The following is a 22,804-nucleotide window of genomic DNA, read 5'->3' on the forward strand; positions in this document are numbered from 1 at the left end:
TATGTCCAGAATGACTCTCGTGGATGCCAATGAACACGGATGTTCACAGAGATCTGGAGTAAGAGGTGAGGGTACGTATTAGGAAGCTCTTTTGATCGAACACCTAATCCCGCCCGCCTCGATAGCGGCCTCTACTAATGATTAGGGAAAAATAATCTATACTTGATATGTTGTCGGTTTATATGCATGCAATGCAACATCCAATAAATTGATCCTAGCATGTGAGAACTAACTAAGTCGGTGAACAAGTAATTTAGCACACAATTAATGTCGGAGTAGGATTTAGTGTTCAATTACATGTGAAGGCATACAAATGATACAAGAAATATGACAAATACAATAAACAAAATTACAATAATGAAAATTACAATAATTACAATGGGTTCATTGATTTATGTCGAAAATACCTTTAAAACGGATAATTTGAGAAAAAGAACAAAGAAAGGATTAACGAACAAATCAGTAGGTGATAATACGATTAATAGTCAATTATACGTAAACTAATTAAACTAAGTCAAGACAGAACGGAAGTTCGAGAGTAAATCAACCTGGAACAGCGTAGCAGATGCGCCCTTTGGAGAGGCGGCAGATTGCTTCGCGTCTGTTTCCAAGGGTGAGTTCGCCGTGTGGCCGAAGCGCAAATTGTTAACATTAATTGGTGAATTTAAATGATTAATTACGATATTTACTCGGATGGAAGTGATTATCAGGTTATTTACATGCGATTAATGGTCATAAAAGCAATAAAACATGGATGAGACGGATGCAAACGAATTATTTACATGGATGAATGATTGATTAGTGACATGGGTGAACAAAATAGGCTAAATATGACAAATTAATGACAAACTAATGACGAATATGCGATGAATATGACAATAGACAGATGAAAATATATCAAAGATCGAATTCCAGAAACTCAATATGAAAGAATCGAATTTCTACAACCCGGATTGACTTTAATGACGAAAACCCGCAAATATGAGATTATAAGGGATTTAAGTCGGATTTAATGACGAATTAAACGTGTTAATGATGATGAATAATATACATGTGAAATGATTATGTTATCATATCAAAGAATCAACAAAAACAAACGAAGCAAACAAAAGTTGATTTAATTACGAGAGGACGAAGGAAGAAAAAGGAAGCGAATGAATGGCTGCCCTCACGAAGAGGCGCAGCAGGTACTGCGCTCCTTCGAAGAGGCGCAGCAGTTGCTGCGTCCTTTCTCGACGGTTTGTCTTCTGGAAATCCGTAAAAAGGGTTTTAAACGAGGTTTTAGAAATCGGTTTTAAGAGATGTTCTCGACATAAACCTTACATTAATGATACAAAAAGGTAAAGAACAATAATAAAAGAGAGATTTACACCCTCAGACTTACATGTTTGACGAAACGAGATGAACTAAGTTTACGATTAGTGATGCTCGACTCGAATGTAGACGAAAGTGCCCTCGTAAGAGGAAAATGATTAGATTAATTGAGTTGATTGATGTGGAGTTGGTCAAATTGGCCGGTCATGCAAACGAGGCTGGTACTCAGAAGGATCCGAGCTTACGTGGTCGAATGTTCAAGCACGTAGACGCCAAAAAGTAAGAACAAAGGTCTAGAATGCAAAGGGAGAAGAGAAGGGCGGACACTCGCGTGAGAAATATGAGGAGCGAACGCTCCTATTTATACTAATCACGTGAAGGAATAGGGTTTCCGGAGAGACTTTGGAAGTGAATCTCGGAAAGATATGAAAAAGATACGAAAAATACGCAGAAAAGGATCTGGGAAGAGGCGCGCGAGCCATCGCGTCTCTTGGAAGAGGCGCAAAGACCGCCGCGTCTGTTCCCAAGTGGTTTCCTCCTGCGGAAGAAAGATTTTCGCGTTTAAGTTATGGAATAACGGGATAATTTGGTTTTCCTTAATATTTTGTATGAATATTACCGGCAATTGTTTACCAAAGATAAAAGATTGTGAAATATTTATAAAATATGGAATAGAAATATCCGGAACATTCCAGAACATTCTGACTCGGGATTTAACGTTTATCAGAAAATGAAGACGGTTTTAGGCCGGACTCCAAATGTACTCTAATTACTGTCAAAAGGACCGTATCGGTACGTAGATGACAACTAAGAGGTAGACATCAATGTTTGAGCAATCACTTGACGATAAACTTACGAACTGTCACAAATCGTTCCGCGTACCAAACATGCGGCCCAATCATCACCGGGTGATTTGCGGGAGGTGCAGAAACGAGGTGTCTACAGAGCCCCCACTTTGACTGAGGCTTGGACAAGGCGAAAGTCAAAGTATAGCCACCAGGTCAATCGAAGATTACAACCTGACGACTATGGCGATGCGAGGCGATTCAAGGGGTCTGAACCAAGGACCTGTCGTCGGGAACATTTTAGAGTCTGTCGACTATCGAGAAGGGTCGTTTAAAGTCCATTAGACTACGTAAGGAAGCTCGCCAGCCATAAGAAGAGACCATACCTGAGACTTCTTTCTCGAGATGTTTCCGGAGTTGTGTAGGAGCTAAGGGTAAGCGTAGGAGCTAAGGTTAAGCGTAGGAGCTAAGGGTAAGCGTAGGAGCTAAGGGTAAGACCTAAAAGATATATAAGGATTGTGCTAGGGTGTGGGATCCTAAAGGAAAGCATCGATGGGAAGGAAGTCAAATATAATTCAACTTAAGGGGTAACCAAGGTTTGAGTGTAGGAACTCTAATGGAGATGATTCTAGTGGATTATGATCCTAAAGGGAAAAGGTGATCCTAAAGGAATGTGATCCTAAGGGGTATAAGTATATGAAATCTAGGGAGTTTGGGAACCTAAAGAGCTAGGTGTATGAACATGGGTATATGAACCTAAAAGGACGGCTGATATGAGAACTTAAAGGCTTATGAACCTAAGAGGAATTGGGATCCTAGGGTTAAGTTTAGGAGCTTAATGGGTTACTAATTCTTGTTTTAAGCGCGTGCACTTAAGCTGTCTGAGGTATGGGAACTCCAAAAGGATTTATGGGTTTTGAACCTAAGGATGTTGGTATGGGAGCTTAAAGGTTTATGAACCTAAAGGAAGCCATTTTGGGATCTAAGAATCTAGAGGTCACAGGGATTCTGAAGAAACTTCTTAACACTTCCGAAGGCTAACTCTGAAGGCTATCTCTCACTAAAGGAAAGGCTGAAGGACAACTCTCTCTAAAGGACTGAAAGGGGACTTAACTGAAAAGGAGTTATCTGAAGGTTACTAAAAGGATTATCCTGAAGTGTCTGAAGAAATAAAGGATTATCTGAAGGGAGGAAGGCTCAAGGAAAGATTATCCCAAAGGTTATCTAAAGGGTTGTCTGAAGGATATGAAGGTAAGTTTCTGAAAGATCTGAAGGGTTTATCGTGAAAAAGAGTTACCTGAAAGATATGAGGGTTTATCCTGAAAAGGGTTACCTAAAGATATGAAGGATCACCTGGGGGTATCTGCCTCTCTCTGTCCTCAAGCAAACTCTCACTGGGGAATAAAACGATGATTTTGGGGAATCTGCATGTTTCTGTCCTCAAGCAAACTCTCGTTGGGTGATTACTCTAGGGAATCTGCATGTTTCTATCCTCAAGCAAACTCTCGTTGGGGAATAAATCTTGGGAACTGATCTCCATGTCTCGAAAGGGAATGTCTGTCCGTGTACTCATTTGGGGAATGAATAGAGGTGTGTCGAAACACCTGTCAAAGAGTATAAGCTCGTTGTGGCAAGCGAGGTCTTGATAAAGTACTGCTTCTGATACTTACCTGCATGGTTAGTAGCCACACAAGAATGCAATCTAATATATGCACGTAAGCAATTATCACATGGACCTCGAATAAGGAAACACATAGGTTTTCAAAAGTTGTTTCTTTTTAAAAGTCGTTTAAAACTTGTTCAAAGAAGTTTGTCGTTTGTAATGCGTTATGCATATTCAATGGGCTTTAGACATAGGACTTGACATGACACAGATCTACTAGGACGCGATGCAAAATGTAGACTTAGGTTTGACTGACGCGACACTAACTTAGATTTGACGCGACACAGGGATGCCTTTGACAGACTTTGTTTAAGTATGCGCAACCCCTAGCCAAGTGTGGGTGACAATGCGTATCAGTTCCAAATGTATAAGAATTGCAAGAATAATGAAGGCATATAAAGGCAAGGCATGAGCCATGGATCATCTGTCTACTAGGACTTCTTTCACCACCGTTTGCTGTAAACAGTGGCGGAGCCAGGATTTGAACTTAGGGGGGGCGAAAATTTTTAGGGGGGGCGAACGACTAATTTCATAAGGCACCCAAAAAATTTTTCGAAAAATTTAACTAAAAACTTCGAAAATTTCATCCGTCAGGGGGGGCGACCGTGTGACACCCTCATTTATTGCGGAAAAATAAACACGTCGCGAATAGCAAATTATACAACCAAATGTAAAGAGGGAGACATATGTCCCTAAAATGTATGTGACATAAAAAGTGTTTAAGGGTCACAATAAAATAAAGCCAATCTAGGTTCCAAGGTTACTTTGCTCGCTAGCTCGTCCATGTACCCCATATGTGACACCCTCACTTATCGCGGAAAAGTAAACACGTAATTCTAGAATAAAACTGCATGGATATGTTTGTAATAGGTTCAATTGGGTAAAAACCTGTAATTTTAAAACCTGAACCTGTTATAAAGATATCCAAATTGGAAGGTGTCAAACATACAAGGTCTAACTAGAAGTGTCATAACATAACCATCGCTAAAGTCGCGAATTGCAAATTATACAACCAAATGTAAAGAGGGAGACATATGTCCCTAAAATGTATGTGACATAAAAAGTGTTTAAGGGTCACAATAAAATAAAACCAATCTAGGTTCCAAGGTTACTTTGCTCGCTAGCTCGTCCATGTACCCCATATATGCATCACCTACCTGTCATTCACATTTTATACAAATACGAAAGCCCACGATCGGTGGGGAGTAACTCGAGTTCTCCAACCACGAAATGTCATAATTAATATAACATGTAAACATAAGAATATGAATACGAATCACACAATGCCTTAGCATATAGATGCTAGACAGTCGTGCTTATCATGTGAACAACAATATAACAACACATAGTCCTAGCATGTGAATACTAGACCGACTCATACTACACTATCATGTGAATCACATAACATCCAGGAATCCAAACTCTATCAACCATAGCCGGCTTGTATCTCACCTTCTATGATTCATAGAATCACCATACAAGAAAGGACAATATATCAAAGACAAGCATAAGTTCTTAGTCCCGTCAATAGTCACTCTGTAACTCGAGTCTATACCACGAGGTAGGGAAGGTAATCGAACCGGTATCTTGGCTCAGAGGTTCTATCAAAACATGGCCAAGACACAACACAACCCTAGCCTAAAATCAAGCTTGGAGACCTAGACATGCGGATACACACCACCGCACCCAAGACCCACAATTTTTCTAAAACAAAGTGAGTACCCTAAGGAGTCCACCAAAGGGTTGGCTAGTACTTAAGCTGACCACTTACTATCAAAATAAGTAACGAGGTCATGCCCCAACTTGGATATAATCCCACCAAGTCAGGAACACAGAGGCTATCAAGCAGTGAACATACACTCGTCAAAGACTATAATGGCCTATCTATGATGAAGGCCGAAACACTCACCTAGGACCTAAATAAAACCAATCTAGGTCCCAGCTTGAATACTTTAGCCCGCACCACACAAGACCAGTAGGATACCCAATTAACCATAAGAGGGGCAAAGAGTCCAACTTACCAACATAAATGCTAACATTCTATCATGTGAAAGGCTATATAAATGTCTATTCAGCAGACAATCCAACCATATTCTCAATGTCATCAATAACCAAATTATAGATAACCATCAATATCATAGTCCATGAGAATAAACTACAATGACTAAAGGCAAACAAGACTCAAGCATAAGGCATCCAAAGCATCCAACAACCAACATGTGAAATGATAATTACAAATATCAAGGCATAACATAAAACCTCCAATAATAACCAATCTTACCTCAAAGACAAACCCTCGACCCGAGTCCCGCGACGGGTCATCGGTCAAATCGAGGCTGACCGGTTTAAACCTAGTTTGACCAAACTCGTTTCGGTCAATCGGCCCATTTCGTAGTCTTTGCCTACTTTGGCCCAAATCATAAAATTTATCACAATATAATTCTCATGCTATTTCTAATTTCTATCATGTGAAAAACGGAAGTAACACATTATCAATCACCTAAACACTTAACAAACAAATGTGCACAACATTAACTACTAATGTGACATTAATTAAATCGAGTAACTCGGAATAGTTACCTTACGCTAGCAAAGAGACAAGTAATAACTTGAGAAAGCTTCTAAAACCCAAAATTACTCTTCATCTTCAACCACATATGAGCCACCTAAAATAATTATGTGAAAGGACGATATTAACGAATTATCTTTATATAAAATATGAGATGGAAATTAATTAATTAGCTAAGCATAAATATATAAATCGTTAAATGATGTAATTAAATTCAAAATAGCAATTAAAAGAATTTTATCCAACTTAATAAAATACGGGGTGTTACACCATATATGCATCACCTACCTGTCATTCGCATTTTATACAAATACGAAAGCCACAGTCAGTGGGGAGTAACTCCGAGTTCTCCCAGCCACGAAATGTCATAATTAATATAACATGTAAACATAAGAATATGAATACGAATCACACAATGCCTTAGCATATAGATGCTATACAATCGTGTTTATCATGTGAACAACAATATAACACCACATAGTCCTAGCATGTGAATACTAGACCGACTCATACTACACTATCATGTGAATCACATAACATCCAGGAATCCAAACTCTATCAACCATAGCCGGCTTGCATCTCACCTTCTATGATTCATAGAATCACCATACAAGAAAGGACAATATATCAAAGACAGGCATAAGTTCTTAGTACGGTCAATAGTCACTCAGAATCCTCGAGTCTATACCACGAGGTAGGGAAGGTAATCGAACCGGTATCTTGGCTCAGAGGTTCTATCAAAACATGGCCAAGACACAACACAACCCTAGCCTAAAATCTGCGCAGACCTAGACATGCGGATACACACCACCGCACCCAAGACCCACAATTTTTCTAAAACAAAGTGAGTACCCTAAGGAGTCCACCAAAGGGTTGGCTAGTACTTAAGCTGACCACTTACTATCAAAATAAGTAACGAGGTCATGCCCCAACTTGGATATAAACCCACCAAGTCAGGAACACAGAGGCTATCAAGCAGTGAACATATACTCGTCAAAGACTATAATGGCCTATCTATGATGAAGGCCGAAATACTCACCTAGGACCTAGTCCCAGCTTGAATACTTTAGCCCACACCACACAAGACAAGTAGGATACCCAATTAACCATAAGAGGGCAAAGAGTCCAACTTACCAACATGAATGCTAACATTCTATCATGTGAAAGGCTATATAAATGTCTATTCAAATAGACAATCCAACCATATCCTCAATGTCATCAATAACCAAATTATAGCTAACCATCAATATCATAGTCTATGAGAATAAACTACAATGGCTAAAGGCAAACAAGACTCAAGCACAAGGCATCCAAAGCATCCAACAACCAACATGTGAAATGATAATTACAAATATCAAGGCATAACATAAAACCTCCAATAACAACCAATCTTACCTCAAAGACAAACTCTCGACCCAAGTCCCGCGACGGGTCATCGGTCAAATCGAGGCTGACTGGTTTAAACCTAGTTTGACCAAACTCGTTTCAATCAACTGCCCACTCAGTCTTGGCCTACTTTGGCCCAAATCACAAATTTATCACAATATAATTCTCATGCTATTTCTAATTTCTATCATGTGAAAAACGAAAGTAACACATTATCAATCACCTAAACACTTAACAAACAACAGGCACAACATTAATTACTAATGTGACATTAATTCGTCGAGTAACTCAGAATAGTTACCTTACGCTAGCAAAGAGACAAGTAATAACTTGAGAAAGCTTCTAAAACCCAAAATTACTCTTCATCTTCAACCACATATGAGCCACCTAAAATAATTATGTGAAAGGACGATATTAACGAATTATCTTTATATAAAATATGAGACAGAAATTAATTTAATTATATTTTAAATAAACCAAACTTGCGTCAAAACAATTTATAGACACGGCTCAAAAGTTATTATGACAACCTCAAACTCGGCCTAACCACCAACTACACATGGCCTCAAACTCGTGACTTAGCTAGGTCATCGCCTAGGCCACGGCCAAAGGCCACTGCCAGCCATCGACTCGCCTAAAAGCAAGCCACAAGGAGTCCGACACGACCACCACCCGACTACCCATAGCCACCCTTCACCCTACTTCATAACCTGACCCAAAAATCAGTCCAAAACAGAACCCAAAAGATGCCTAAATTCGACCCCAACTCCAGTCCTCAAATGCAAAGTGAAAACCCACGATGACGGCTCTCGTCCCTCGCCCAAAACAGTACCAATCGTCCCCTTAAGACTCCATTCTCGCGCCTAAAAACAGTCCTAGCTGAGCCAACTAAGTCAGCATTTAAAACGGTTTTAGAGCGGAAATGCACAAGTATAAAGCAACTTAAAAACAGTCCCTAAAGACTACAAAAATCGCCCCAACACAGAGTCCAAATTAGTCCAAAACAATCCCTACATGTCAGTATACACCGTCTCAACTATAAAACACACCAATTATCACCCAAAACAATCCATACATGTCAGCATACACCGTCTTAAATATACCACTTACTAGCTAGCATCCCAAATGATCCCTAGAGGTCAGTATACACCGTCTCAATCATCTCCACATATCAGTATACACCGTCTCAACTATACAACTGACTAATTAACATCCATAAGGATCCCTATATATAATTATACACCGTCTCAATTATAAAACAGACTAACCAAAGATTCGAAATAAACATATTTTACAAGTAATATTGAGTAATCTATAATTGTTACCTTTTTCCGATTGAACTAATCATTTATGACTAACAAATCTTCTACAAGACCGTCTATCTTAGCATCTACAACCGTCTTATAATAAATAAAGCTGAAAGTATAAATTGGGTTTGTAAAAATACATGACGAAAATGAATGTTACTTACATCGGAATGACGAGAACGACGAGAGGAACGCTATGGAACAAAAATAGTTGAAAACGGATAAGGAACGAAGCACCGACGTCGATTAACAGATCAAATTTTGAAAAGGAAAGAAAAAAAATCGCCAGAAGAAGAAAAAAGAACAGAGAAGAAGAAATGAGACGTGAGGAGATGAAAATGAGGCAAAGACACATTGACTGCTATTTATTATACGTACGTTACTTCGTCGTTAAGAAACTTCGATAGTTATTAAAACCGTTTCGAGTTAATAAAATCGGTTTTTAGTAAAAGTTTCAGTAATAAAACGGAATCAATAATAAATAAATTTAATGAGTGAAAATAAAATAAACTCAGCTAGTTAACGTAAATAATACAATATCAGCTTGAATCGGAATATTAGCGATTTTTACAAAACTAACGGATATTAATAAAAATTGCTAATTTAGTGAAATAAGCTCAAAATAGCTAATTGGACGGTTTTGTTCCCAAAATCCATCTCGGGTTCACTTAAAACAACTTTCATAAGGACTCGTAAAGAAACGGAAATTATTAAATAAATAAACTCAACTAACTTCAATAAACTCGAACTAACTTTAAATAAACTTATTAATGATTATTAAAATTAACGTATCGAATTATGATGAAATTAATTAATTAGCTAAACATATATATATAAATCGTTAAATGATGTAATTAAATTCAAAATAGCAATTAAAAGAATTTTATCCAACTTAATAAAATACGGGGTGTTACAATCACCCCATCTTTTAAAAAGTTTCGTCCTCGAAACTTGAAAGTATAAATGAAAGGTTATAAAAATAAAACTGAAATTGGAATTGGTAACCAAAACATTTAAAAGGTCACTTATCGTAAGAATCAAAATTCTTTCAAAAGTTTCAAATAAAATTTTAAAATGTAACGATTCTCATCAAAGGAACGGAAGTACTCGTTGCGCATTCAAGAACATCACATTCCAAATCCAAGATAAGGTCAAAGGCAAATCATTTGTATAAATCAAAAATCAAAATACTTTCGAAAACATTAATGAAGAGTTTTCAAAAGTATAAGTCTCATTCATGGAACGAAATTGCTCTTGTTGTGCACACAAGAACGCTAACCTTCCAAGTCAAAGACAAATTTAAAACCGAAAATCACTCGTCGACAAGAGTAGAACAAGTTATTAAACGTTTCTAATAACGAGTTCTAACATCCGATCAACGTTAAAATCAAAAGAAAAGGTAATCTACTCAAATTTTCTTTTGCAAAAAGCCAAAATAGAAATAAAGGTTTCACTTTTAAACCCAATTGGGGGTCAAATCCCTGAAAGTGTAACATTAAACTTTGACAAAGAAGTCATAAATAGATCAAAGTTAACAGAAATTGGATAAAACTTAACGAAATCTCGGGTCTAGTAATTAAAATTACGATATATGAGTTTATATTTAAGGAAGGAATAGGGAACTAAATCAAATTTTCATTTTCAGATCTTTAAAAATAGGTTAGGTTTGCAGAAGTGACATAAACTTTTAAGAATGAATCGAAACTGGTAGCTTGAAAGCTTAGAAGTTGTACATAAAGGAAAGTAACTTAGATAGCATAGAAACAAAGTATGTTAAGAGAGCTCAAACTTAAGCAACAAGAGAGCTATAATGAATTTCATAGGGTAGAAATTGAATTCAAAATTACAAGGATGTCAAAGATAGAGTTTCACAAGATACGAGTGTCAAAATTAAAGGAGGAGCAAGATGAAGCGAGGAAAGGAGGTATGAACGGTAACGCTTATGATCAAGGAGAAAGGGAATTTAGACAACAAGGAAACTTAAGCAACATGTCAGGGTGTGAGACTAAAAGAGTCGAATCATAAAGATAACTAGTTAACAACCAGTAAGAGATATTAGAATTAGGGAGGTATTCAAGACAAGGAAATAACGAGTAAACTTCTATACTTAAGAATCAAATCCAACCAAGGTATGAACGAAAGGGAGGAAAACGATTAAAGGTATGAAAGAGGATTTTAAGGCTTAAACCATACGCTTCCTAAAACTTAAGGTTCTCTCTAACAAGGTCACGCCTATTAGGGCATTGTACCTTCATGACAAAACGACTAAATCCCAAACAAGGGTCAAGGTAAAATAAACGCTCGCTTAAGGGGTGATAAATCGGTTAGATACTTCTTTCACCTATCTTATCACATATTAGGATTTCCCTAAAGCAATTCTACCACTCAAATATAAAAGCATCTCTTTATCTCAAGCACTCGACACAACCTCAATGTTTTAAAAACCAAAGAATGAATTGATAAAGACTTCTCAACAAAGTTCTCAAGGAACAACTAACACCAAATCACATTCCCAAACTATACAGGATTGTTAACATCTAAAAATGGGTTTTCTTCCAAATTCATATTCTAAACTTATCTCATGTTTACTCCTAAGGTAACAACGCTCAACCTACTAAGCTTTCAAATCCCAAACAAAAACAACAAAGCTAAGTTCTATAACTTTAGTAACATAGGCAACTCATTCCTAACACAAAGAATCCACCAATCGATTATACTCGCTTTGTCAAGGAACTAGGTATAAGAATCACTAAGTATGTCTCATCACCTTACCTAAGTCTTTCTAACATCACGACTTCTCAAAGCCAGGGTTAAGGGTCAGACACAAACAATCTCCTCAAAAGTCGAATTTTCCAACCCAGGTCAACATTCCTCACAAGAAGGAGTACTATCAAATGGCGTTAAGGGAGGATAAGTAAGGAACAAAAGACAAGTTAGGAGTACAAGCGTAGCTTTTAAAGTAAAACAGAAGGGAGTTTTGAAGGAGGATAAGCACCAAGAGATTAAGAATAAGGCGAGATACAAAAAGAACGAGAAACATCTTCAAGGAAGTAGAAGCATTCTTCAAAGGTTGAACAAATCTTCAATCCTCAGCAAAAGGCACTAAATCTTGATCTTCGTAAAATATAAGTGTCCTTTCAATGGAACGGAGATACTCTTGGCGATCACTCAAGAACATCAATATTCCAATTCAAAGACATAAAAATACATTTTTACACCAACAAATGATAAAACTAATTATCAGACGTCTCCAATAACAAGCTTTAACACTAATTGACGTTAAAACCAGAGAAAAACATTAAAATATTTTCAAAACCTTTAGTTCAATTTTTTTTATAATAAGGGTAATAACTCCATTAGCTATAGATAAGCTCACGGTCATTGATCCAAGAACGCAACAATTATTAAATGACAATCAACAAACAGGTTAGTACCTAACAAAGAGCAAACACAAAGAGACTACAACATAAGGTCCTAAGTCTACCCATCTTACCCATCTCTCAAGTTTATTATTTTAAGGTCAAGTTATTTATATTGGGGTGCACAAACGTGCGTCGGGAGCAAATATGCTCTGATACCAACTGTGACACCCTCATTTATTGCGGAAAAATAAACACGTAATTCTAGAATAAAAGTGCATGGATATGTTTGTAATAGGTTCATTTGGGTAAAAACCGTAATTTTTAAAACCCGAACTCGTTATAAAGATATCCAAATTGGAAGGTGTCAAACATACAAGGTCTAACTAGAGTCATAACATAACCATCGCTAAAGTCGCGAATAGCAAATTATACAACCAAATGTAAAGAGGGAGACATATGTCCCTAAAATGTATGTGACATAAAACGTGTTTAAGGGTCACAATAAAATAAAGCCAATCTAGGTTCAAAGGTTACTTTGCTCGCTAGCTCGTCCATGTACCCCATATATGCATCACCTACCTGTCATTCGCATTTTATACAAATACGAAAGCCACAGTCAGTGGGGAGTAACTCCGAGTTCTCCCAGCCACGAAATGTCATAATTAATATAACATGTAAACATAAGAATATGAATACGAATCACACAATGCCTTAGCATATAGATGCTATACAATCGTGCTTATCATGTGAACAACAATATAACACCACATAGTCCTAGCATGTGAATACTAAACCGACTCATACTACACTATCATGTGAATCACATAACATCCAGGAATCCAAACTCTATCAACCATAGCCGGCTTGCATCTCACCTTCTATGATTCATAGAATCACCATACAAGAAAGGACAATATATCAAAGACAGGCATAAGTTCTTAGTACGGTCAATAGTCACTTTGTAACTCGAGTCTATACCACGAGGTAGGGAAGGTAATCGAACCGGTATCTTGGCTCAGAGGTTCTATCAAAACATGGCCAAGACACAACACAACCCTAGCCTAAAATCTGCGCAGACCTAGACATGCGGATACACACCACCGCACCCAAGACCCACAATTTTTCTAAAACAAAGTGAGTACCCTAAGGAGTCCACCAAAGGGTTGGCTAGTACTTAAGCTGACCACTTACTATCAAAATAAGTAACGAGGTCATGCCCCAACTTGGATATAAACCCACCAAGTCAGGAACACAGAGGCTATCAAGCAGTGAACATATACTCGTCAAAGACTATAATGGCCTATCTATGATGAAGGCCGAAATACTCACCTAGGACCTAGTCCCAGCTTGAATACTTTAGCCCACACCACACAAGACAAGTAGGATACCCAATTAACCATAAGAGGGCAAAGAGTCCAACTTACCAACATGAATGCTAACATTCTATCATGTGAAAGGCTATATAAATGTCTATTCAGCAGACAATCCAACCATATCCTCAATGTCATCAATAACCAAATTATAGCTAACCATCAATATCATAGTCTATGAGAATAAACTACAATGGCTAAAGGCAAACAAGACTCAAGCACAAGGCATCCAAAGCATCCAACAACCAACATGTGAAATGATAATTACAAATATCAAGGCATAACATAAAACCTCCAATAACAACCAATCTTACCTCAAAGACAAACCCTTGACCCAAGTCCCGCGACGGGTCATCGGTCAAATCGAGGCTGACTGGTTTAAACCTAGTTTGACCAAACTCGTTCGGTCAATCTGGCCCAGCTCAGAGTCTTGGCCTACTTTGGCCCAAATCACAAATTTATCACAATATAATTCTCATGCTATTTCTAATTTCTATCATGTGAAAAACGAAAGTAACACATTATCAATCACCTAAACACTTAACAAACAACAGGCACAACATTAACTACTAATGTGACATTAATTCGTCGAGTAACTCGGAATAGTTACCTTACGCTAGCAAAGAGACAAGTAATAACTTGAGAAAGCTTCTAAAACCCAAAATTACTCTTCATCTTCAACCACATATGAGCCACCTAAAATAATTATGTGAAAGGACGATATTAACGAATTATCTTTATATAAAATATGAGACATAAATTAATTTAATTATATTTTAAATAAACCAAACTAGCGTCAAAACAATTTATAGACACGGCTCAAAAGTTATTATGACAACCTCAAACTCGGCCTAACCACCAACTACACATGGCCTCAAACTCGTGACTTAGCTAGGTCACTGCCTAGGCCACGGCCAGGCCACTGCCAGGCCATCAGACTCGCCTAAAAGCAAGCCACAAGGAGTCCGACACGACCACCACCCGACTACCCATAGCCACCCTTCACCCTACTTCATAACCTGACCCAAAAATCAGTCCAAAACAGAACCCAAAAGATGCCTAAGTTCGACCCCAACTCCAGTCCTCAAATGCAAAGTGAAAACCCACGATGACAGCTCTCGTCCCTGCCCAAAACAGAGTACCAATCGTCCCCTTAAGACTCCATTCTCGCGCCTAAAAACAGTCCTAGTTGAGCCAACTAAGTCAGCATTTAAAACGGTTTTAGAGCGGAAATCCACAAGTATAAAGCAACTTAAAAACAGTCCCTAAAGACTACAAAAATCGCCCCAACACAGAGTCCAAATTAGTCCAAAACAATCCCTACATGTCAGTATACACCGTCTCAACTATAAAACACACCAATTATCACCCAAAACAATTCATACATGTCAGCATACACCGTCTTAAATATACCACTTACTAGCTAGCGTCCCAAATGATCCCTAGAGGTCAGTATACACCGTCTCAACCATCTCCACATATCAGTATACACCGTCTCAACTATACAACTGACTAATTAACATCCATAAGGATCCCTATATATAATTATACACCGTCTTAATTATAAAACAGACTAACCAGCATTCGAAATAAACATATTTTACAAGTAATATTGAGTAATCTATAATTGTTACCTTTTTCCGATTGAACTAATCATTTATGACTAACAAATCTTCTACAAGACCGTCTATCTTAGCATCTACAACCGTCTTATAATAAATAAAGCTGAAAGTATAAATTGGGTTTGTATAAATACATGACGAAAATGAATGTTACTTACATCGGAATGACGAGAACGACGAGAGGAACGCTATGGAACAAAAATAGTTGAAAACGGATAAGGAACGAAGCACCGACGTCGATTAACAGATCAAATTTTGAAAAGGAAAGAAAAAAATCGAGGAAGAAGAAAAAGAACAGAGAAGAAGAAATGAGACGTGAGGAGATGAAAATAAAAGAAACTGCAAATTGACTGCTATTTATTATACGTACGTTACTTCGTCGTTAAGAAACTTCGATAGTTATTAAAACCGTTTCGAGTTAATAAAATCGGTTTTTAGTAAAAGTTTCAGTAATAAAACGGAATCAATAATAAATAAATTTAATGAGTGAAAATAAAATAAACTCAGCTAGTTAACGTAAATAATACAATATCAGCTTGAATCGGAATATTAGCGATTTTTACAAAACTAACGGATATTAATAAAAATTGCTAATTTAGTGAAATGAGCTCAAAATAGCTAATTGGACGGTTTTGTTCCCAAAATCCATCTCGGGTTCACTTAAAACAACTTTCATAAGGACTCGTAAAGAAACGGAAATTATTAAATAAATAAACTCAACTAACTTCAATAAACTCGAACTAACTTTAAATAAACTTATTAATGATTATTAAAATTAACGTATCGAATTATGATGAAATTAATTAATTAGCTAAACATATATATATATATATAAATCGTTAAATGATGTAATTAAATTCAAAATAGCAATTAAAAGAATTTTATCCAACTTAATAAAATACGGGGTGTTACAGACCGCCCCTGCTAGCCCCCTAGCTCCACCACTGGCTGTAAAAGAGACCCCTCTTGAGGCACGATGACTTGGAGAATTGATCTAAGATCTTTGTCATTTTCCGGACCGAGTACTAGCTAGACTTAGAGGAATAAAGGAAGGGTGGAATCTTGGAAGAGAAGCCCCCAGGATGAGAAGATGACTCTTGTAGATACCCGTATCCGTCGATATTGGAATTTATAGAGAACCCGACAAACACCCGATGATGATAGGACACATGTATTCTTTAGTTGTCATTGTCATTATTTGGGCTCGTTTTACGAGGTAGAAGGGGCGTCGTCGATGAAGTAATTTATTAATTTAAATGATATTTAAATTAATGTTTTTTTAGTGAGTTCATTCTATTAATTTAAATGATATTTAAATTAAAGTTTGTTTTTTAAAGTAATTTCAATTTAATTTATCTTATTTTGAATTTATTTTTTCCAAGTTTATTTTATTGAAAATAAAATAAATAATTGATTTGAAAAATCATTTTATGAGTATTTTTGATTTGAAAAGTCATTTATTTTAATGGATTATTTGATTTGAAAAATCGATTTGAAAAACGAAGAAAACTCGTTTTGAACACTTGTTTTTGAGCTCGATTTTAGCTCGATTTTTGAGCCCGTTTCTTTTACGAATTGGCACGAATCTCGAGTATGCTAACCCACCTAAGCCTCTACCCATCCACCCTTGTTCGAACCCCCCAACCACGGCCCAAATTCTCGTCCAAAACAAGCCCCAAACAGCCCGCACCAAACCGAGCAGCCCCCCTGTTTTGGCAGCTCAATCCCGAGCCCAAAACCCGCTCCAAACACTACCAAAACCCGTACCCATTAACCCTAACCCATACCCTAGTATCCTACCCATATTATCCTACCTTAATCACCAAGAAAACCCCTCTCAAACCCTCCCAAAACCGGCTGGACAGCAGCCATACGGGATTGAGCCCGACTGCTTCCTCCTCCCTTTTACCCTATTTTAAACCCTTATAAATACCACCCCTTCACCATACATTCATTCCTCTAAGTTCTACATACATCCTACCATCACTCACAAGCTTTAAACCTCAGAAACAAACCCTAATTGCCTCTCAAAAACCCTCCACAAAACCGACATACAAACTGAAACTGTTTGTGTGTCTTCCTCGAAAAAAACAATTCGTTCCTCCATCAAATCTCCATCAAAACTCGATTTTCTTGTTCCTAATTAACCACATAACATCCATCTACACATTAGACAAAGATTTACGAGCCAAATTGCCCTTGAGAGTACACGAAATCCCTCGAAAAACAGAGTGTTATACACTCTGTTTTCGCGGTTTCTTCTTGTCTGTCCAGTTCTGTTTGTGCTCGTTTTTCGTGCCCAATAACCCAAAACGAGCAGGGGTTGCTTTAAGATTCCTGTTCTCCTCTCTTTCTAGTTTTCAAAACATCTTTTAAATCGAATTTTCGTCGTGAAACGAGGGAGATATCATCGTTTGAAAATCGCTGTCCAGAAAGTTTCCAAAACGCGTGTTTGCTTTATTCTTCGTCGACGACGGCCTCTCGAGATAAAATCTACCATCGATTACGACCCAAGACGGTGTCAACGATACATGTAGGTTGAGGGTGCATCAAATCCCCTTCTCTTTCCTCTTTTTATTTCGTTTTCTTATGCCTTTTTTTAGTTTGTTTTTTTGGTTTGTTTTCGTTTTGTTTATCGATTGTTTTTTAATTAACTATGAAACTAGTTAGTCCGAGTATGAGTTAAAGTACCACCATGAACACCCGCGTTGACTTGAGATGGGAAAAGAAACCGCTCCTTCTGTCGGTCGTACACCCCCGTCTCATTTACATATCCTCGTGTTCAAGGTAGGGCATAAATAAAACGAGTTGTCTAACTTTCATCGCTTTCGACCCCCTTACTGTTTCGGCCAATCGACATACCCTAGGACCCGTTGTATGTTAGTTTAACCTCTGATTGTTAACCTAGGACATATTTAGATAACATTAATTTAATTTAATAATCTAATTAGACACGATAGGTGGCTTCGACGTAAGTTATAAAATCAATCGACGATTCTGTAAATAATTGAATGCATCTCTCTCTTTCACCTAATTTCTCGCTAGTATAAGAGTGCGTGATTAGCACCTTCTTATTGACACTCGATGAGTTAAATTAATTAGCGAATTTGACCTAATTAGACCCCTTAGGCCGTGTAGAATGCACCCTCATGCGACAATCAATCGATATCGTTTTTAACTCGTTTTCTAACTTGTTTCCTATCCCTTTTCGCAATCATTCGATCTAACCAATGAATCTAACTTAGGAACTAGGTTGGCCTTATCTTGGCCGTTGGTTTGGGCCGTGATTTGGCCGTGCGTTTTGGCTTTCTTTTTTCGTTTCTCTTTCTTTGTTTATCGTTTGTTCCTTGTTGTTTTGGTAGTTTGTAATTTACAGTTTGTTTATCGAGTTGTAATCTTTCGAGTTTGTTTTACTTCTTTTTGAGTCAAAACCTTTTCTAAAAACCTTGGTCTTTTTTGGTTAGACGGTTGTTCCCGATGCTTGTAGAAGCGTAGTAAACCGCGTGTTGTCTAAAGCAACATGGCCCGGTTTATGCTAATGCATGCTTTGGTGCGTAGCCCTATGTCTAATTCGATGAGATTAAGCGTGAGCACGCATTACGAGGAGTGACCCAAGGCCGTGGGTCCTGTGAGCCGTGGGCCACCCTCATGTGCACGGTTTTCAAGGCCAAACGGCCGAGTGTGTCGTCGTGTGTCGTTTTGTATGTAGCATTTGTATTTAGATCGAGTTGTATCTTTAATTTGTTGTTGTGTCGGCATGAAATACCTGGTTTGTAATAGGTAGATCCCAACGGCTCCCCCATTCCCCATCAAGCCTTGTTTGTTTCGTTATATGTTGCTAGATTAATCAACCCACATGCTAAATTACAACTTTGACAAAGTTAGTTTAGTTGCATCTAAAACGACATAGAAATTGTTGTCACATGATAGGGTTAAAACAACGTTTGCATTACATACATCGCAGTAGCTATGACCTTGTTTGAAATCCGACACTTGACTTAGTAGAGGCCGTTATTGACGGGCGGGGTTGGGTGTCCTTATGGGCTTCCCAACACGTACCCTCACCCCTTACTCAAGATCTATGGTTTGTGGATCCGTCTAAATACCATTGGATTACGAGAGTCATTCAAATCGAGTGATATAGGGTACAAGTCTTTATCTTTAATCACTCGTAGTCGATGGGCTTTATGCTTTTCGATGAAAGGTGTAAAGTTGACTTGAACGGTTCCAAGTTCCCAAAAAACTTGGTGGCGACTCTAATTTGTCTTAATTCGATTCGAAAGAACCTCGAGTCGATTATGCCAGTGTGGATCCGCGGACGCAGATTCGAGGGCCTTGTCCACTGATTTGGCGACTCATTGGGGAAAAGAGGACTAGTTACACTGTGTTTCTAGGGTCTTTTCCTCCGAGGTGAAACTTGAAAAGAAAGTGTTGGCAAGTAAAACATTACTCATAGTGCTACGATTCATGCATAAACCCTTAAGGACTTACCCGGGCCGTCCCAGCGTTTCTTCGTGATGCGTGGGGGGCGACGTCCCACTATGCCAGGAAGCTGCACATTGCTCGCTTCCACTTCGCCTCGCGTGGTTCTTGGGAGTGGGGACGATCTTCTAGGTACTTTACCTTAAGACACCTTGCTCTATAAGACCGCAAAAGGATGGAGGGCATAGACCTTCTTATAGAAGACTTGCCGAGACTTAGAGATGTCTAGGAGCATACATCCTTATAACATGAGAATGACAATGTGCAATGTGTTTTCCCGAGTCTCTATTTTCGAAAATTCCCATGTCCTTTTCAAAACCGAACTTTTGAACAACATATTTTCGAAATAGCATGGTTTTAAAAACGCGGAACGCTGCCCAAATAGGACTAGAAATTTCGGCCCAAAATGAGCTTTTATATAGGATGCGCCCATTTCAAATCTCATTTTCAAATCAATCCTTCATTTTTCAAAATCAATCCAAAATGTTTCTCGAACCTCAACCAAGCATGAAATGCGTCGAGTCGTGTCCGGGTCATGGCCGTGTTAGGCCGGGTGTGTTTCGTTCTAAGAGTCTAGAACACGACCTTGTTGGGTCACCCAAGCTCACCTCTTGGGCTTTGAGTCATGTTGGTCGACCTTTTGGTCTAGGATAGTCCACAAAAAACGTCCAAGCTAGGCCCTTTGGGACGTTTTCACTCGAACCCATGGGCTATGTTAGCCCAATCACGGGTTTAGCCACACCAAGTCCAGTTTAGAATCGAGTTATGACAAGTGAGTCATGTCGTTTTGTCCAGTCTAAAATGAACCGATGTCTAAATCAAACCGTGAGTCGAACCTCTGGTTAGTCAATCTCAAGTCGAGTCTTTGTTTGAGTCAAGTTGGGGTCGAGTCCTTAAGTGTGCAGGGGCTCTTACTTTAAATATTGACTCAGTACGGGGTTTTCTTGTAGAAAGGCCGCCAAAAACCCGACGTCAAGCAATGGAAGATGCTGTTAACAAGCTTACTGAGGCCGTGAACCTCATGATGACCCGAATGGATGCAATCGAATCTAAGCTGGGTGAAGATTCCCCTCCACCATTGACTGATCTGGAAAAACGGTTCAAGTTCATCGAAGACCGTTTGAAACTCTCCCAGGGGAAGAACATCCACTATGAGAATGCTAGGGCCTATGCCCCGATTCGGATAAGTTGCCCACGAACATGGTACTCACCGACATCCCAAAGTTCAAGGGCACCGAAGATCCAGTCCACCATGTTAAGGCCTATAAAGGGTACTTAGCACTGAAGGGAGTACCTGCTGATATGCTCTCTGAAATTTTCGCCCAATCTCTAGGAGAACACCCGAAGGCGTGGTTCTACAATCTTGACCTTAAGAACTTCCCCACTTTCGAAGATATTACGGTGGAATTCTGTAAGCACTATGCTGACAATGTTGAGATTCAAACCAACATAAGAACTTTGGAGGTTATGACACAAAAGGAGAAGGAGGGCTTTACTGAATTCCTCGCAAGATGGCGCGCTGAAAGCGTAAAACTAGCTAAGAAGCCTCGATGAAGTTGAAATGGTAGATAAGTTCGTGAAGAATTTACGACACATTTTACCGTAACACTCGAAATACCGAATTTTGGTTCTTTCAAAGAATTGATAAGGATCGGGATAAAGGTAGAGGACGATGTCCGAATTGCTGAAGCTGAGAAGCCAAAGGGATACCAAGGGGCTTCGTCATCTAAAGCAAAAGCACCAGCAGCGGCCCACTTTGTTGAAACTGTCAATCTCTTAGAAGGGCAATCGAAGAAGTCGCAGCGCCAAACACCTAGGGCATTCACCGATATCGGATGCACTTATACATACGCTCTCCAAAGGCTCATAGCCCAAGGAAAGCTAAAGCCTATTGGTCCAACTCCGGACCCTCCCGCTGAGCAACAAGGTAAATGGTATAAACCAAACGCCTACTGTGCCTTTCACCAAGGGAAAGGCCATGATACTGAAAGGTGCTATCGACTGAAGCACAAAATCCAAGACATGATTGAGAATGGAACACTCCCGATCCCAACTGTTAAACCCAATAACATCACCAATCCATTTGGCGATCACACCAACTTTGTTTCTGTCGAAGACAATATCGACTATTCCCATCTTATCCGCCCATGTCACTTGAAAGGGGTGTTTATCGGGAAAATATTTGTGGATTGCTTTGAATTCTTGCCAAACCCGAAGAATGAAATTCAAGTCGGGAGCCTTGCTTTAGAATGTACTCCTCTCATTAACGAAGTTAATAAAAGACAATTCGATTCACCAACCTCCATCACTAGCATAGATCCTCAGAGAACTACCTCGGGATGGAGGCAAACCATCACAGGAATCAAGGACAAGAGCCGAGCATCTAAGTTGACAACTGAACAAGGGAAAGCTCAAAACTAGATTTGAAAATTATGAGTCGGATCTGTTTTCTTATCTTAGTCGAGTCGAGTCTAGGACTTTCTTTTCTTGAAGTTGAGTCGTTTGTTCCGCGATGACCTAGGGTGTGTCCTAGAAGTCGTTCCTTCGAGTCTGTTAAGCATTTCTCATTCCAATAAAAAAGTTGCAGTTTCGTTTCCAAATTTGCCTTGTTTTCAACCCTCAATCATTCTGAAAGCATGATAAAACGCACAACACACTCAAAGGAATCCCTGGGGTAGAAATATGTCTTGTTTCAAAATGTAAGGTACACTAGGATCCCGTGTTTGATTTCTTTACCTATTCCATGTCTGGTGGTAGAAAACCTCCATCTGAACCAATGTTTGTGACAAGCTTTTAGATGATTCTGGGACGAACCCGGACTAGCTCCTTGTTTTCCATATTGATGACGGAAGGCAAGCCTTTTCCCCAACAAAATCATTCCATCTCGAAGAGAGAAGATATCAACCCGTTCTAACAAGGAATTGTTAGCTCTTACCCAAATTGG

This window comes from Silene latifolia, chromosome 7 (assembly GCF_048544455.1).
Source record: "Silene latifolia isolate original U9 population chromosome 7, ASM4854445v1, whole genome shotgun sequence".
Lineage (NCBI taxonomy): Eukaryota > Viridiplantae > Streptophyta > Magnoliopsida > Caryophyllales > Caryophyllaceae > Silene > Silene latifolia.